The sequence below is a fragment of the Grammomys surdaster genome, unplaced genomic scaffold, assembly GCF_004785775.1.
Source record: "Grammomys surdaster isolate TR1022 unplaced genomic scaffold, NIH_TR_1.0 218, whole genome shotgun sequence".
Lineage (NCBI taxonomy): Eukaryota > Metazoa > Chordata > Mammalia > Rodentia > Muridae > Grammomys > Grammomys surdaster.
In genome coordinates this window covers 2,765,700-2,784,947 of record NW_021604663.1, presented here as the reverse complement: position 1 = coordinate 2,784,947, position 19,248 = coordinate 2,765,700, and the positions used below count along the sequence as shown (strand labels likewise).

Genomic DNA, 19,248 nt, shown 5'->3' with positions numbered 1-19,248 from the left:
TTGGCCCACTGGCATGCAATAGCCCCAAAAAGGCAAATATAGAGTTAAATCCTGGGCCGCTGGTGGTTTGGACCCAGCGGTCTGAGGAAGGTTCAACTGATGGGGTACAAGCGACTTACAGAGTAACAGAAAATTTTGGTGATAGTTTCATAGTAAGTACATGATTCATCCAAACTCAACAAGTTAAATGGCTGTATTTTCTGGTGGGAAAAAAATCTTACCCCAATAAAGCCATAAAAACTTTTAACTGAGGGCCAGCGGCATTACTTAGAGCACCCTTTCTTGCCCCTTTGTGGGATGAATGGCTCTTTCACATGGGTCATCCAAGGCCATCAGAAAACACAGATATTTATATTACGATTCATAACAGTAGCAAAATTAGTTACAAAGTAGCGATGAAATAATTTTATGGCTGTGGGTCACCACAACATGAGGAACTGAGGTAAAGGGTCCTCCCGGCTTTAGGAAGGTTGAGAGCCGCTGACTCAGAGAGAAAGGAAATGACACGCTCTTAGGGATGACAATCTGAGTGTGACCCCCAGAACCCCCAGGGTGGAAGGAGAGAATCAATGCTCTTAACTGCTTTCTGACTGCACGTGTGCCATGGTGTGTACACACATGTACACACACACACACACACAGATGTGCACGCGGAGTAAGATAAAACAAATGTGATAAACAAATGAACCAGCGAAAGGAAGGAAGACAACATCTTAAATGATTGAAATTTCAACATCAAGATGAAATCTTTGAATATGAGAAGTCAGTTAATTTTCTTCACACAGAGTAAAAGGACCAGAAAGAATGAGAAGAGCAGGAGAGAGAAAACAGGCCGAGACAACCTTGTCCCATCGGCTGGTTCTTAGGCGAAGCAAACAGAAGCCTGGCTCTCGATACACCCGGCCTCCCAAGCTCTGATTTTACACACAGGATGTTAGCAGGTGATGCAGTCTGTCAAATGCTGGTTCAGAAACAACACCCTTGCTTTGGCATCGTCTCAAATGACTCATCAGTAACAGCCCTGATGGCATAAAGGAGCTCAACTCATCAGGACTGAGTTCTGGAGTGTGCAGTGCTGGTCCAGAAGGGTCTAGCACTCCTGAACAGTTCTGGCCTTTACACTCCTGAATATTTGAAATGAGGCTTTTTTTTTTTTCTATCTCTAGCCTTGTGACATTTTGCCAGCTTCCCTAAGACATCCCAAAGACTAAGAACCCAGTGGCTCCATATGAAAATCTTAGGTCCTCCTGCTCTTTAAACAATGATGTCTTTGCAGGAACACTGGGAAAAAGTCAAGAGGGCAGGAATTCACCTTCACTCTGGCCCATCCTTTCCTGTCTGAAAACAAATTTCCTACGGATGAAACTGGCATGCTGTCCAATCAGAAAGCACAGTGTTATCAGCCATTGGAACAGTGAAACTGGGTGTCTCAAGTTTTGACGCAGAGTAAAACTTTCTGTACTGAGATTGCACCATATGATCTGATCTGGCTGTCCCTGGTGACAGCCACATACTGAATCCAACCCCCATACTGGAATAAAGGCGCTACTCATGACTCTCCCAGGACGAGACCAGGGGATTGTATCTGTACCCAAGGTAAAGTCCCCATAAATTCTCAAAGACAGTTGGCGATGGTTCCAGATGGAAACTTAAATTGTTTCTGTTCCTTAAAATATGCCCTGGCTGCAGAGTAGGTTCAAGGTTAGCCCGGGTTACAGAGTGAGCTCTTATCTCTAAAACTAGCCACACCACAATTACCTCCGAGGCGTCCAGCTACCTCGGGGACATGAACTAGAAAGGCTGCCCAGAATCCCTGGAGGCCTGTGGACACCCTCCACAAACTGGTACATGTGACCTAGTGAATTTCAGACTCGGTGCGGAATGGGCTGGGAAGATTTGAGACCGCCTGCCCAAGGAAGAAGGCTCCTAAGAACCATAAAGAACTTCCGGACTAGGAGATGTAGTGCATTGCCCGAAAGGCTGGATCCGACATGGTGGTGGAACAGCTGACGAGTCTATGAATTTACCCCAACCTTAACTGACCCACGCTTCCTGCAACCTGACCAACCAGGATGACGTCTGCAACTATCATAAAGTTCACCTGCACCACCTGAAAGTCAGAAACTCATTCAAACGGACACGTGTGACCTCCGCTCCAGGACTGCCCAGGGCTGATGATAAATTCTCAGAACTAGTGGTGGTTTGTCCCTTCCACTCGCTGTTCTAGAGGGATGCAGGACTGCAGCTCCCACTAGTGTGACCACAACAGAGCGTAGGAGCCGTGCTCACCTACCTGACGGAGGCAGCTTTACCAACAAACCTGGGTTCAGACGGTGGATGTCCCACCTTCCACCAAAGCAGCCAACACCGCAGTGTGGAGAAGCTGTATGTTCCATACATCAGCAATATTACTATACCTCTGTCTGGGAATGTATATTGATCGTAGAAACACATTTCTCGACTACTGGAACTTTCCACCCTATTAAAAACTCTCCAGGAAACAATCAAGGGCAAGACAAAACCAGGGTAAGAGGGGTGTTCCTGTGATGAGATTGGTCTGGTTTCTTTTTCCCCCTTTTCTCTTTACTTATGAGTGGACCCTTGGCTGTTTCTGCATTCTTACAACATGAAGCCCTAAGATCACAGTACCTGAGGACACTGTAGTGTGGAGGTACTGACCTTGACTCCAGAGCAGGATCCTAAAGCCGAGGAGCATCTTGCCATCACGACATGAACAATCTCTGTCCATGGTGACAGGATTACTGCAGCTCAGAAAGAACAGGGTATGTCCTAGAATAGTCCAGAAGAGGTCCATCCTAGCAGACATGGGGAAGACCCTAAAAGGTAGGAGACCGAAGACAAGGCGAGAAAAAACGAACCTCCACTAAATGTTTTGTTGGCAGAAGAGTGGCCCAGGATGAAAAGCAGCCATGGCAAGAACACTGTTGGGGTGACTGTCTCATGCAACCTCACTGCCTCTTCTAGGACTCAGACTAGCCACCTGGATATAGACGACAGAGAGACAAGAATGAAAAGCAAACATCCACTCCTTCCCAGAGTCACCAAGAGACCATTCAACCTGGTTTTCTCCTCAAACATTTCCTGAAATACTCCTCTAGCTGGGGGGGTGGGGCTCATAACTAAGTACCAAGAGCTTTGGCTACCCTTGTTTTAATTTGTTGTTGTTGCCTTTTCTTCGGGATTTATTTATCTGGGGGGTGGGGCACGTACGCTCCAGCAAGCCTGAGGATATCAGAGGTAATCCTGCAGAAGGTGGTTCTCTTTCTCATCCATATGGGACGCAGGTCCCACTGGGTTCGGCAGCAAGTAGCTTTACCTGCAGTCACACCACAGACAAACTTTTGGTTGTACTAATCAGGAGATTATGGACCTAAAAAGCTGTATGCACTCGGAGATGGCCTTGAACTTCTGATTCTCCTGTTTCTGCCTCCAGAGTACTGAAAATATAGCCACAGCTGGCTGCTTTCACCTTTCCACAGGAGCCCTTAGAGAGTGGCCCAAGTTCATTCTGCACAGCACAGATGGCCCCACAGACGGGAGCCTTGGTTACAAAGTTTCCATTGACCCTGGACTCCTTGCTGACCACGCAGGAAACAAAGGCAGCACTCACAGGGACATCAGATGAGCCAGCCCCTTGTGCCAGTGGCAGCATGCGCCAGGGAGCAGCTCCCAGTCAGAGTGTTCAAGGTCTCATGGGCAGTGAGCTAAAGGCTATTCATGGGGCCAAACTTAGACTGCAGGTCCTGGCTCTGCTTCCCTCTGCACACTGCTGTTCTTCATGGCCCCTAAAAGGCTCCGTGTGTATGTGGATGCTGTTCTGAGAGTGGTCAAATTAAAAAACAGGCGTCATCCCTGGTTCTCACTAATGGGGCGTCTGTGTCACATTACTGGCACTGTTGACTGGCAGGTGAAAGCTTAATAGTGAGCACTGTTGGAAAAACATCAGCTCGACTGCAAGCTGGCTCAGCATCCCCAGAACACAGCTGGATCGGACCTTACAGAGTATACAGCTAAGGAAGGGAAGGAAGGTGGGAGTGGTTGAGGACCAGAGACCACAGTTCAGCCATCGAAGAGGAGACAAGGAAGAGAGAAAGGCAGGCGTGTGTGTGTGTGTGTGTGTGTGTGTGTGTGTGTGTGTGTGTGTGTCAATGGAGCAAAAACTGGAACTACTAAACAAACAACTGGGCATGCTCAGACCCTGCCATTGCCTTCTCTCCCGAGCTCACTAAAATGTTAACCTGTTAGTCCTCTATAGCAGGTGACCAAATTGGGATTTAATTGACACCTCAAAATATTCGTTATGTGCTTTGGTCTATGTGATTTTTTTTTTAAATCTTTTCCCTGAGTCAGTGGGGTGAGATGGAAAACAAAAGTCTCTGTCCATTTTGCATCTAAGAGAAGTCTTTTTCACAGCAGAAGAAAACCCACAAGCTTCCGAGGCTGTGCAATGCCAGTTCGTGCTGTCACTTTATAATGCCTTGCAGAGCCAAGCTGGGGTGTCTGAGTATCCTTAGCACTGAGACTTCGGCTCATTAACCAAAGGGCATCAACTCCATGTCAAGCTAGAGAAAATAACACAGAACCTTCACAGGTGCTGGGAGGAAGGACAAGTTGACACACACTTATACAAAATGCTCACCATCTAGCGAGCATTGTCTGAGGGACATTGAGTAGTCAAGCGACTATGTGACAGTACAGAGCATCACATGACATGTAGAAGCTGGAAAGAACAACATACAAAACCTTCCCTTTTCTCTAGAATGTCAAAGAGGCCCTCAAGACAACCTCACCAACTCCTAGATTCTCTGACCTGTTTCCTCTCTTCCTCCACCGGCCTGGTGAGGCCTCACTGAAGTGTCTACTTCCCACTGGGACAGCCTTGTGTTCCTAGACCACACCGCCTCTCAAGGCTTGCCTGATGTCCAGTCCCCTCTGCCACTCAGACACATTCCTCTCCTGCATGGTGTCTTAACATCTATGATGGACGGTTAGTGTTAACCGTCAGTGCCTATGGGAGATTATCTTGACTGCATTAGTTGTGTTAGAAAGACACATCCACTGTGCTTGGGGACATTTTCTGGCTGGGATAGTAGACTGTAGGGCTGGAGAAGAGGAGGTGGAGGTCAGCGGGCACTCTAAGCTCTCCTCTTCCTGGCTGGAACAGGGGACTGTATGATAGAAGAGAGCTGAGAGACTGCAGGTGTATGGAGACCGTTTACCTCAAGCTCCTGCAGCCTTGACTCCTTGTATTGGAGGGACTGTGAGGTAATGTAAACCCTTTCTCCTTTAAGTTGTCTTTATCAGAATACTTTATCACAGTGGCAGAAAAACAATGGAGACTGGTTACCTTGGTTCAGGCTGTCTCTAGGAAGCATTTCCAGACAGAACAATGTAAACCCTTTCTCCTCTAAGTTATCTTTATCAGAGTACTTTATCACAGTGACAGAAAAACAATGGACACTGGTTACCTTGGTTCAGGAAAAGCAAGTATACTAGGAAGAGACAGAGTGGGTGTCTCTAGGAAGCATTTCCAGACAGAACAATGGGGGGGGGGGTGGACAGGCAGGCCTCATCGCTGGCCCCCACAGGGCTCTATGCATGCTTCTCGTCTCACGGTGAAAAAGTGAGCTATTGCCTTTCTCTGGGACACCAATTATGTCTGGTTCCTTCATGAACCCCTATGGTAGACAAAGGGTAGCCTATGACCAGAAATGTTATAAGAAGTATAGGAGGGTGGAATAAAAGACTTGTCTTACTCACACAAGTCTTCAAGGCTGGAATGACAGATGGGGAGGTGAGGAGATACGAACCCAGTGTCTACCAGAGCTAGTCCACGAAGCTCTGTATCTCCCAGTCGTTGGAAGTTGAGGCTTCAAGGCTACAAGGCTTGCAAGGCAGTCCAGGGAGGCCCTTGTGTGGTCAGCACAGGGTCAGGGCCACAGGGAAAGAAAGGCTTGCAGTTTGAGTGGGCAGTGGAACGGACTTGGCAGCTGACTGGTACATTCAACGAGGCATAAGACTGATGTGCAGAAGAGAACAGAGGCAAGGTTGCAAACTGGCTCCCCCAGCCCTGTGACAGCCATCTAGTTCACTGGAGGGAGGTGGTTCCTGACTCCAGCAGGCCTGGGATCTACCTGAACAGCGGTAGGTGCTTGGCAGGGCTTTGTCTGACAACCCAGCCCAGGCGACTGACATCTTACACTACTACAAGCAGGTTACCAGGATGGGAAGTGTGAATTGTTTCAATATGGCTTTGCTGACTATACATCTGCTTTCCAGGTAGCCTGTTAGCTTTCAATTCTTAAGCAAAGTATCTAGGAATTTAAATTTGTTTGGAAAAATCTATGTGGGCTGCGCTTAGGCAAATTAGCCCTGAAAAATTGTTTCCTTTGAGCCAGGGAGCAAACCAATGAACTTCTGCATATAGAAGTTATAGGTAGCCGGGCAGTGGTGGCGCCCGCCCTTAATCCCAGCACTTGGGAGGCAGAGGCAGGCAGATTTCTGAGTTTGAGGCTAGCCTGGTTACAGAGTGAGTTCCAGGACAGCCAGGACTACACAGAGAAACCCTGTCTCAAAAAAACCTAAAAAAAAAAAAAAAAAAAAAAAGAAGTTATAGGTAGAAATTCTCTTACACAGCAGTTCTCCGCTTTAGGGGAGATGTTATCTCTGAAGGATGTATCTAGCAATTTCTGGAACATTCTAGGTAGTTATGACCACAGTGGGAGAACTTATTCCTGGCAGCTAGTGGCAAAGGCCAAGGATGCTGTTATCAGCCTGCACGGAACAGCCCTGTAAACACAAGTTAATTGGCCCCAAATGTCAACAGAGGATTCCTTTAAGGACCGCTATGTGAGAGGGCCTGACTGGGAGGCACACAGAGGAAAATGTGACAGCCTTGTGACCATCTTTTCTGCAGCCAAGAACATCTGATCCATGCTGGCTGCCATACTCTGTGGTTCCCTTGAGAAGTCTACACTGTCCATAAGAACCCAGCACAGTAATTAAGGTAGGAACCTATAGAAGTCAACTGTTTCGAGTTGTAATTGTGTGTCCATAGCTCTTTTGAGAAGGATGGCTGGAGAAGGTCAGAGAAAGAGAGAGATGGAATCCGGGCTACTGAGAGAGCTGTGGTAGCTTATAGCGACCGTCAACTTGACAGGACCTAGAATTAATCTCCTTGGTGACAAATCTATGATAGAGTTTGCAGGTGGGGTTAACAGAGATGTTAAGAACCACCTTAAATGTGGCCAGCTTGTTTCCACGGGCATAAAGCCCTGATATAGATAAAAAGGAGAAACTGAGGTCAGCACCAAGCTTCACCCTCGCCCGTGCCCCGCCCCCCACCTTTCTGCTTTCTGAATGTAAATGCATGCATGATAGCCAGATGCTGCCCAGTTGCCACACTCCTTTAAACTGTGAGCCAAAATAAACCTTTCCAACCTTAACTTGCGTTAGTGAGCCATTTTATCACAACACCAAGGAAACACTAATCTATAAACTGCCTATCCCTTCTTCTTAGCCTTCCGGCCTATTCTTTCCTCACAGCGGGAGAGGAGAGTAGGAAGGAGCTAGCCTGACTTAACAGCCAACCGGGATCCAGGACAAAGGTTTTTGACAATTGCATTGATTGTGTGGGTTGAGCTGCTGAGTCCAGGGAAGAAAATGCGCTTGGTTCTTTAAAATTTCATCAGTCTCGGTTAACCTCCTGTCCATGGGGAATTGATTGCTCACACAGGGCCCAGGGAGATGGGAAGCAAACCAGATTTCACTCCTGGGTCAATTCATTTCTCCTATTCTTGTTTCAAAATCCGTCCGAGACAAAGCCTGGCAACATCTTCACGGATGACAATCTGCCTTTGAAACTGGGTGATGAACATAAACAAGGAGGGAAGCCAGGATCCATCCATGCATCCTACAGGACCAGGGTGGGGGCAGGGTCCTTAACTAGATAGAAGTGACTCCATGAGGCTGGCTCCTGGGGTAAACACAGATCTTGAGAGCAGTTCATATTGGCTTCTACCATAAGCATTGCCAAGTCTTTCAGCTATGGTTTTTGTTGTTGTTGTTATTGTTATTGTTGTTTTATCACAGACCCCTTTTCCCTGCCCCAACCATCTCCTAGAAAATTATGACGGTGCTCTATGGACAACGGTTGCTTGTCTTACACGCACTATTTCTCAGCTTCTAAAACACTTCTCTGTCCCACAGCATTTCTGCAGACTTAAAAATAAGTATGACAGGCATGCAAGAGAAGATCCATAGGAGATTTGTTCATTTTAAAAATAAACATTTCCTTTCCTTTGGCAGGGGATGTATTTCATTTGGTTGAATGATTCCTAGATGCACAAAGCAAGGGTAGGGAGACTCCATCTCTACCACTGCCTGAAAAGGGCATCATTGGGGGTGGGGAGGACAGTGATCAGTGATGCTTGCCTTTAATCCCAGCACTGGGAGGCAGAGGCAGGCGGATCTCTGTGAGTTCCAGGCCAGCCAGCCTCAGTCAGCTACAGAGTGTTCCAGGTCAGCCAAGACTACACAGAGAAATCCTATCTCAAACAAACAAACGAAAAATTCTGAATGTCCACCGTCTTCTAGGTCAGTGGCTCTCAATCTGTGGGTCGAAACCCCTTTGGCAAACCTGTCTCTGAAAATATCTACATTACAATTCCTAACAGTAGCAAAATTATGGTTATGAACTAGCAAGAAAAGGTAATTTTATGGTTGAGGATCATGAGAACATGTAACATGTGTCACAGGATCACAGCATTAGGAAGGTTTGAAAACCACTGCTCTAGGCTCTATTTGTGATTGGGGGAGAAGAGTCACCATACCAGGATAAGAGATGCTGTCTGTTGCTCAGAGGCAAGGCTCTGGAAAGCAAGAGTCCAAGTTCAAACCTCAATGCTACTTGTTACCACCCCAGATAAGTCCCTTAGTTTACTAATCTTTACTGAACAATGGACAGTCATGATAGTTTTTAAATGTAAATTTGTTAAGGGCACAACTTAAATTGGTATGTGTAAAGTAAAGGTATATAGGAAGCCCTCAGCAAAGGTGGGCATCTGCCACTCTCATAGATCCTACACAGTGGCCAATCTTATCAATGTGTCTGCATCACCTGCCATTCCCAAGACTGAGGGAGGAACCACTTCCTGCAAGACTTTCAGTGCCAGCTTCAAAGCACCATGAAGGCCAAAGATACTCCTTCACTTTCAGACCCATGGCAGAAGTGCTCAGAACACGGAGGCAGTGTCTAACCCAAGCAGACAGACAGCAGATTAGTTTGAGGCCAATCTCATCCGGGATTAAAATAACAGAAGAGAAGAGAACTGTTTTTCCCCCAAGGTCAGTTAGACAGAAGAGGGGCATTCTTCCTGGTGAACTTTGTCACACTGTCATGTCATTTCTAGGCTGAAGGTGGAGATAACAGAGTAAGATCTGTCTACTGAGAAAACTTTCTGAGCCCTGGAAATACACTGAGGTAGGGCAGAGGCTACTGGATGCTCTGTGGTCCTGAGGTGAGGTACCTGTTGCTACAGAATGTCTGAGGTCTGTGACGGGGCTAGACTCTTGTTTCTACTGAACATGTGCTAGCCTTGTGTAATGGAAAGAAAGCTCCAAAGAACACAAGAGAACTGTAAACAGTAAACTGATAGACACAGACTTTAGAAAAAGTAGACCTTACAAAACAAAATAAAGCAAAACAAAACAAAAATCCTGTATCCTGTGTCTACTGGGAAGAGCCACAGTCCCCGCAGAGCAGGGTTAGACACCATCACTCTGCATAGCCTATTCTCCTATGGATCCAGCACTCAGAATCCCATTTCCGCCAGTGACATTAATTAACAGATGTTTCCTAGATTTATGCTCAACCAATACAGACAAACACAAGGAAACCTGAAGCGGGATGAGAGTCAACAGCTGAATACTTCCTCCCCACTGCCCAGTGCAATCTATATTAAAAAATTGTTTGTCGAAACGACGTACAAGGCCATTATTAGCTAATGAATGTTTCTATCATTATTTCGAGGGCTAAGGGAGCTTCCTGTGGTCCTTGCTAGCTCGAGATACTTCAGTAGCACATATCCATAGCATGTAGTGTCACAAGGGACTTGATGCTGCCCGATGAATGAATGAATGAATGAATGAGTGAGTGAATATATGCAGAGTTGATGGACAATGAGGACTGCTGAAGTATGGACACTAGCAGGTCTTAGGATCTACAAAAACACTAGAAGAAAAGAAAACATGAGCAAATAGGCAAGAAATCTTCATGATGCAAGAGTGCATTCTGGGAAAAATAAAGCAGGTTCAACATAAATTACTCTCACATGGCGGTTTCTTTTATTTTGCCATTAGGAGAAAAAAAAAAGATTGGCCGATCTTTGAAATCTCTTAATACCAGCCCCCCCCAACACCAGGTGGTTTAAAACTGTAACTGCTTAATGAGGTTGTGTCTGACACACAGTAGATACACAATAACTGCAAGTCACAACCCCACCCCCACCCCCACCCCAAGCAGAAACCTTCTTTCCCACAGCCCTGGCAGAGTACTTGCCTTCCCCAGAACTTGATGAAAACCGAATTTCAGCGTCTAAGGCTAGCTTTCCAATGCTAAACTAGACTCATTCAAGTTCCCCTGATGGTAGAATATTACTAAGCCAGGCTTAACCTGTATTTCATCGGTGAATAAAGAGCCACTCAGAAATGGGCATGCCTCTTTCCCTGCCCACCAGACCTCCCTCCATAACACATCAGAAGCTACAGAAAGTGTCGCCTTAACCAACTCCTCTTCTGAGTACCCATGATTTAAGGCAATGGCTGGAGTGATTAAGATGGCTTCCCCCTTCCCTGCCCTCCCGAGCTTCCAAGCTATGGACAGGGTCATGACACAGCCTGGCCTTCTGGGAGTCGCCTTGGGATACTGTGATTCCACACAGCTCCAACTGTCTCCCACAGGTTAAACAAGTCACACTTTATCTGGATATCAGAGAGCGGTCCGGTCTGTTTGGTTATTTTCTACTCTCTCTCTGCATTGGGTTTAGGTCCTGGATCTGGAAACTCATGAGTGACACACTGAGACTTGAACACTACTCTTGTGCTTTGGAAGGTCAGACAGTAAGTCCATTGTCCTGTCCGGCAGTGTGCTAACATGTGCTTGGCAAAATGAAAGTTGAATCATTATTCCGAGTATGGTTTTTTTTATACTCTGTACCCCTCACCTAATTCTCTTGTCTTTAACTCCCGTTTTCTCTAGTTAGATTGGTTTGTTTTGAAGGTTTCTAGGGATGTTAGGCAAGTTTTCTACCACCAAGCAGCAACCCCAGCCCTCTAATTTTGTGCCCTGTTCATAAGCTCCCAGTTGCAGTTGAGAACTTTTAACTTTTGTATCTGAAATGCTTAAGACCTCTGGTGCTATGGTTAGCTTTTAAGACAGAGATAATGAAGGTGAGATAAGGAACATTCTAGAAACTGCCAACTGCCGGTCCTTCCAGCTTCTACATAGCAGAGGGACTAGCTCTAAGCTATGGTTTGGGCTTTAATAGCCTGAAAGTAACCTGAAGCCTTTTAAATTCTTACTACAGATAATCTCAGTAACACCGGCCTCTATTGGTACTATTAAAGAGATAATTCTGGTATTGGGCATGCACATTACAAGAAGAGGTCCCATTATCAGGCTTTCTTCAGAGGTACTGAAAAAAAGCAGCACCTAAAACCACATCTGCTAATGGGCCTGCCTGGATGCCTTCTAAGCAATGAACTGTTTGTTTCTAGTTTTATCTACCTCTGCTTATCACTGGGTAGGTGATAATTTCCTCTCACATCTTAGTTTTCTTCCAAAGGCTTGTTTTTTGGGTTTTGTTTTGTTTGTTTTGTTTATTTTTTTCCCTATGTGGACCAGGAGGATATCATACCTCTAACTTGGGACTCTTACTTTTTTTTTCTCGAACCTTACCCACCCACCCCCGATATACAGAGACACACATGCCCAGGAGCTGGTTGTCCTTATACACAGAAACACACGTGTACACATCCGCACGACGTTTCCCTCCTCTTGAGATAACTTTTTTTTCCCTAGCTGAGGCTGCTGACTGATAACTTCAGATGAGCAGATCCTTGCCAGGTTTGGAAAGACTAGAGGGTAAGTACTGGGTAATCCGGGTGAGAGCACTGCAGAACAATACCCTAGAGACCCTGCTGGGTAGTTAGCATTTCTTTCGCTAACTGAACTTTGATTTGTGGCTAAATGAAGTTCAGAATAGAACCAAGACTCATCTTATACATGTTTAGACTTGTGGGTGAGGCTGAGCAGCTGATAACATATTTGCCCCAGTGTCAATTGTCAGGCACTTTCTAAAACTTTATCTCAAAGCACTAGCATCCTATAAAGAGTTAAACCCCCCTCCCCTCTTAGTTTGTTCAATATCATGTCTAAAGAAATATTTAAGTTTCTAAAAACTACCCTTAATACTGAAGAGCTTCATAAACATCAAAGAATCCCCTTTAAAAATCCCGACATCTGATGGAGAACCCAGAAGCTTAAATTTAAGTAAATAAAGCGGTGATTACATATGCCTGTTTCCTTGACAACTCCCCTCCCCCAGCCCTTCTGCGATAGGGAAAAACCAAAATGAAAACGAGAGGAGGGGGTATCTACAGAGTCACTCTGCGTTCCAGCGAGGCCCAGCCAGGCCAAGCCCAGGAAGGAAATACAAATAGATCAATTTAGATCGGGACTGTATTTGGTTGAGTATATTTTTGTGGTTGTCATAGAAACACCAGAGACAGAAGAACGTGTTGCACTAACACAAAAGAGAGCCGGTCTATGTAACAGGAGCATTCTTTACACCTTCGTAGTACCCAAGAAAATGCTTCCATCCTTGGAGGGGTGCACGCAGAGCCCCCAAAAGCTCCTCACAGTCTGGCACAAAGCAGTGGTCGCGGAGCCCCAGTGCTCCCCCCCCCCGCTACCCCCCCCATCATTCTTCCCAACCCCACCAGCATCCCAGCCTGCTCCGAGCCTATCCCTCCAAAGTACTAAGAAAACCAGCCGAGCAGAGGGACCCCTGCCAGAGAAGGGCAACCGATCCGATCATCGCACGCCCCACCCCAGGAGAAGGAGCCTGGAAACGGTACCAACACCACTTACCTCGCTCCAGGCAGCTCTTTGCATTGGTACTCACTAGCGAGGCAGGAGCCTAGGGTTCAGAAACTGCCTCTACTTTAGAGAAGCTGTAAGTCAGCCAACACTGGAAAGAAAAAGCGAGACTCCACCCAAAGGGGTGGACCCTTCGGGAAGGGAAAAAAAAGGTGGTCCTCGGCTGACGTCTCTCCCCACCCATGTCACTTCCTTTTAAAGCTACGACTTAGCAGCTACTGGGAGGGAAGCTCGGACCCTGTGTAACGTGAGTCACCCTCTTCTTCCAATGAGTGTAAGGAAGTGTCCGGCTCGGCTCGGCCTCCTGTTGGAGTCAGATGGGGATGGGGATTGGGATCGGGAAGTTACCCGCGTGGATAACAAAGCCATCTCAGTGGCCTGACAGCACTCGGCTAGCTCTAGAGCCCTGTTGCGTCCCCGTGCATATGGCCTGAGAAACCTCGGCCTCCTGCCCTGGAAATCGCCCCTGCCTGCCACCCCCGCGCGCCATTTCGTTCAGGGAAAAAGCAAACAAAAAAACAGGATGAAAGCTGAAGCCGGTGCACTCTAGGGCCTTGCTCACCTCTCCTGGCCACTATTCCACCAGCCCGGAAGCCCCTTCCAAGATCACGCCCAGCGTTCCTGAGACTAGGACCGGTAGACCTGGGATGCCCGGAGCTCCAGTGGATGGATGCTCTCCCTCCAAAGCTGGGTGCCAGCGAGTGCCAGGGCTGCCTACTGCTGCGAGTGCGCACAAGCAGGCAACACACATGCACATGGCATTTACACGCCGGTTAAGTTAGCAAGGGTCTGAGCAGATCTTTTTAACCGAATAGAGTCGTGAAACTCTAAGGAGGGAGGATTGTTGGAAGCACGCAAAGGCCAGGTCTGTGACATTCCTGGAAAAGTGAATTCAATCGCTGAGTGCCTCAAGTGCCCTTCAGATACGCGCTGTTCAAGACACTGTCGCAGATGTTTACGTATTTACAGAAAGAATGCCCCGGTAGTCGCTCTACTCTCTCAATGCTCTAGCAGTGTTAAGAAATTCCTTAGAGCTGTAGGGCGGCAAATAGTTTGCCATGCAGACAGGAGCCAAAGGGAGAAGATACTCAAGAAACAGAAAACAGGGTTTTAACTTTGACATCCTAAAGATCATCTGGAATGTGAGAGGAACAGAGACGAATGGGGTGGGGAAGGAGGGCATAAGGAAGAATCCAAACCAAAAGCCCATTTGTAGGGTGTAGAAACTAACTTGATCGGCTACTAAGAGCTATAAAAGTCGTTAGTAAAAAGTTTCCTGTAAGTACTGGAGAGATGAGGTGGCTCAGTAGTTAAGAGTGTTTACTGCTCTTGAAAACGTCAGGGTTCAGTTTCCGGCGTCCACGTCTGGAGACCACAACCGCCTTTAACTCTAGAAAATCCAACACTCTTCTGGTGTCCAAGTACGCCTACATGTATGTGGCGCATGTAAACTCACATAGGCACACATACATATATAACATAAATGACTCTAAATTTTTGTTTTTGGCATCCAATGTAATATTTAAGAGTTCTTTGTAAACTCCAGATTCTAGAACGTTGTGGGGATGAGTTCCATGCCAGCTCTGGCCATATAGTAAAATGGTCTCAATAGCCCCTCTCCCCAATATAATTCTCTTTCATAACCTTTCAAGTTATATTCTGTGATTTTATTGTTGATGGGAATCAATGAGTTTTCCAAAAAATATTTCTTAGATAGTTAATTTTTTCATAGTTGCATTTTGGATGGAAATTTAATTTTAAAATCCGAAATTGTCGCCGGACGTGTGGCATATGCCTTTACTCCCAGCACTCAGGAGGCAGAGACCGATGGATGGATCTCTGAGTTTCAGACCAGCCTCATCCACAGAGATAGTTCCAGGACAGCCAGAATTATACACACACACACACACACACAAATCTCAAAAAAGAAATAATAATAATTAATAATAATATCTGAGTTACATAAATTTACATTATACTGATCACAGGTACAGTGAGTGAATTTGGTGAAAACAACAGGAAATTAAAATTTTGACATTGCAACTCTTGTCCCAAGCATTAATGTTTTTATTTCATTATTATGATTCAGTTCTGATCTTTACTATTGCTAAGGCCTTGTCTGTTAGCCAATGTTGCTAAGAGCTCATGATCTCAGAAACACGTCTGAAGGAAGAGAAGGAAAACAGCATTTCTGACTATTAAAGTGGAATCGCAATGTCAGTGGATTAAATTCTAGGCACTTTATTTAGAGTCCCAATTAGAATCTGGCATCCATGCCTATATTCACAGAGGATTATAGACATTTCTATCGTAATCTAACAGTCCAGTTCAGCAAATAGCCCTTGGGAATCCATGCCACAAAAACAAATGAGACAGCGCTCAATCTCAGAAGAGAAAGAGACCTGTAAACAATTGTGATACAGATTGATACAATGTGTCAAGTGTGTAGGGGCTCCACAGTGGGCAAAGAAGCCGCAAAGGGAAGAGGGTGGAGTGGTCAGCGAAGTCTTCATTTCAAACTCTAAGGGGGGCGGCACTATCTCTATCATGACAGCAAGAAGTATTGCATAGAAGACAATTCAGGCTGAGAATTCCTAACCTAAAAATCCAAAACTTTTCAAAATCCAGAACTACTAGTGCTTTTGTGGGACACCTACCTCTTCTACTAGGCCGCAGTCAAAGTGCAGACACGCCAATTATTCAGTGGTGTGTAAAATTAACTTCTGCCTCCTTTATAATGACCATATAAAGTAAAAAAATTGTTAAAGTTTTATGCTTAGGACCTGGAGAGATGCCTCATCAGTCAAGAACACCAATTGTTCTTCCAGAGGACCCGGGTTGATTCTCAGTACCGAAAACTGGTTACGGCATCAGAGGTTTAGTCCATCAGCATCATGGTGGGAAGTACCATGGCTTGTAGTTCACAACTGTCTGTCATACCAATTTCAGGGGATCTAAAGGCCTCCTGTAGCCTCTGAGGGCACCCGGCACATACATGCATGTGGGCAACCCCCCCTCAAAACACACACAAGTTGTGTAAAAGAAGTAAACCCTTCCTTCTTAGGTAGCTTTGGTCTGGGTGTTTAAAAAAAGATTGTTTGTGTGTGTGTATCTGTATGAGTGTATGTGTGTATCTGTGTGTGCATGTACCTGTGTAAGTATGCAAGTGTATGCACACATATGTGTATATACATGTGTGGATGTATCTGTGTGTGTATATATCAGTGTGAGTGTGTTTGCACCCAAATCTGTATATGTGTGTGTGAGTGTGTATATGAGTATATCCGTGTGTGTGTGCACGTATCTGTGTGAATCTGTGTGTGTATATGTATGCATCTGTGTAAGTGTATGCTCATGACAGCATAAGATCTCCTGGAGCGGGAGGTATGGGTGGTTTGTGTTGCCTGGCATGGATAGGTGCTGGAATTGAACTCAGGTCCTCTGCAGGAGTACTGAGTGCTTCTGACCACTAAATGCTTCTGTTTTAGTCAGTGTTCTATTGCTACGAAGAGACCATGACCAGGAGAAAGCATTTAACTGGGACTGGCTTACAGTTTCAGAGGTTTAGTCCATTGTTATCATGGTAGAAAACATGGTGGCTTGCAGGAGAGGTGCTGGAGAAGTAGCTGAGAGTTCTACATCTGCATCTATAGATAGCAGAGTGGCACTGGGCCTGGCTTGGGCTTTTAAAACCTCAAAGCCCACTCCCTGTGACAAACTTCCTCCAACTAGGCCACACCTACTCCAATCAGGCCACACCTCCTGATCCTTCTCCAGCAGTGACTAATGACTAAGCACTCAAATATGGGAGGCATTCTTATTCAAACCACCACACCAGGTATCCAAGACCTTGTCAGGAAATTCTGTTATAGCATCAGGAACATCTTTTAACCTAATCTAGAAAATCCCTCCCACACATGCCCAGAGGCTGTCCCCTCTGTGGTTCTAGTTTTGCCAAGTTGACAATTAGACTCTCATACCTTCTCTATAACAACTATATAAATATAAACCACACTGTGTATAGTAGGTAGTTCAGTAAATATCATTCCAAATTCATGTTTAGCCAGAACCCCAAAATATGACCTTATTTAGAAACAGGTTCTCTGTCGATGTGATCAGCCATGATGAAGCTGGAAGTAGAGCTCAGAGGTATAACACTTGTCCAGAGGTGCGAAGTGTGGCGTCTATCTCTTGTACCCTGGGGGAGCAAGAGAGAGTCTTAGGGATTAGGATAGACCCTGGAGCCAATGAGTTTATAAGAATAGGAAAAAACTAATACAAGTAAAAGCAGAGGCAGACTGGATTGTTGATGGCAGCGGTCAAGAGACACTTAAGTCCTGCCAACACCACCAAAAGCTGGGAGACACCAGGACAGACCATTCTGTGGGGCTTCCAGGGGGACCAGCCCTGTTGACTCTTCAGTTCCAGTCTTCTGGCCAGTGGGAGTACATACTGTTCATATTTTAAGACACATCGTATGTGGCCATTTGCCATGAGAGCCCAGGGAAACCAACGTGACACTGGCAAAGGCCACCACACTGCTCCAGACAAGATCTCCCCAGGAGGAAATGGCGGTCTTTCATTTGCTGTTTTATATTTATTGCCTCATGTGCACTTTCCTGCATGTATGACTTGGATCAGAAAAAAAAAAGTGTGGGAAGAAACCAATCCTGGGACCAGATAAACAGCTCAGTGGTAATTGCATGCTCTGCTCTTGCAGAGGACCCAAATGTTAGATCAAAATATACATGTGCTGGGCGGCGGTGGCGCACGCCTTTAATCCCAGCACTCGGGAGGCAGAGGCAGGCGGATTTCTGAGTTTGAGGCCAGCCTGCTACACAGAGAAACCCTGTCTCGAAAAAAACATATATATGTGTGTGTGTGTGTGTGTGTGTGTGTGTGTGTATACATATATATATGTAATTATGTAATTTAAAAATTAAAATGAATCTTTTTATAAAAAAATGGTCTAAGGTTTCTAAAAGTGTCTGTGTCAAGTTAGGACAGAGGCAAAGACTTAACTGATCACAGAGCCGTGCATCCCAGAGGAGAGTGTACTCCTGGCCTCCTGTGCAGGGAGAGGTCTGTGGGTGAGAAACGCTTTACTGCAGTAGGCTTTGGTACTTAAAATGACGCCACCACTCATGAGAATGCTAACTGACGTTCATTGCACTGGGTGCCTGAGTTACAGGTGGCATTGCTTCAGATCGCTCATTGCCTAACGAGGTGTTAGCTTACATAGCGAAGTTTTCTTCCCTTTGCTTGCTGTTGGGAACATTGATGTGGACATCCATATAGGTGTACTCACAAATACTCCACATAGATATTCACATTTAAACTTTTAAACAAGGAATTTCCCATCACAAAATATAGAGATATCACAAATTTGCAATTGTAACATTCTCACTGTACATACATTTCAAAACTGTGGCTGCCTAGAGGGAGCAAAGGAAAAGTGTAAATTAATCGAGTTAATTTGATATTTGGAATATATAATTTTGTATTAATAACTTTAAATTTCAATCAGCTCTATTTAAATTGATATATATATGTAATATATATATATATGTATGTATTTGGATTAAATTCAGGGCCTTCTTTATACTAGGTAAATGCTTTACCATAGGGCCTCATACCTGCCTCCCCATCCTATCTGTCTGTCTATCTATCTATCTATCTATCTATCTATCTATCTATCTATCTATCTATCATCTATCCATCTAATTTAATATGTTTATAAACAGAAAACTAACGCTACAACAAACATTCATTGTCATGAATTGACAGGTTGCAGTGACAGCCTTTGAGCTTGGATCACTGTGGCTGACCTCCCTAGTGTGTGATTGATCCTGTTACCCGGAAGCTTGTTAGAAAGGCAGAATGCCAGGCATGTGTGTGGACACACGGGTGCATGTGCGTGTGAGTGCATGTGTGTGGTTCTAGTTTGTGGTATTGGGAATTGAACCTGTGCCAGGAAAGACCTCTACCACTCAGCCACATTGCAGCCTGGATTTTGTATGACTTTTCCTGAGGGTCTCCTCACAAACAAATGTCTGTTCTCACCAGAC

The 19,248-nt window shown here is 45.5% G+C and overlaps 1 protein-coding gene across 1 annotated transcript in view; it reads right to left on the bottom strand.

Moving 5' to 3' along the window:
• Agpat4 (1-acylglycerol-3-phosphate O-acyltransferase 4) overlaps window positions 1–13,289 on the bottom strand; it is a 107,685-nt gene extending 94,396 nt beyond the window's left edge. The window contains exon 1 of the mRNA XM_028772761.1: window positions 13,172–13,289. The gene's annotated coding sequence lies outside the window, so the exon portion shown is untranslated. The remainder of the gene's footprint in view (window positions 1–13,171) is intronic.
• Between the last annotated feature and the right edge of the window lie 5,959 nt (window positions 13,290–19,248).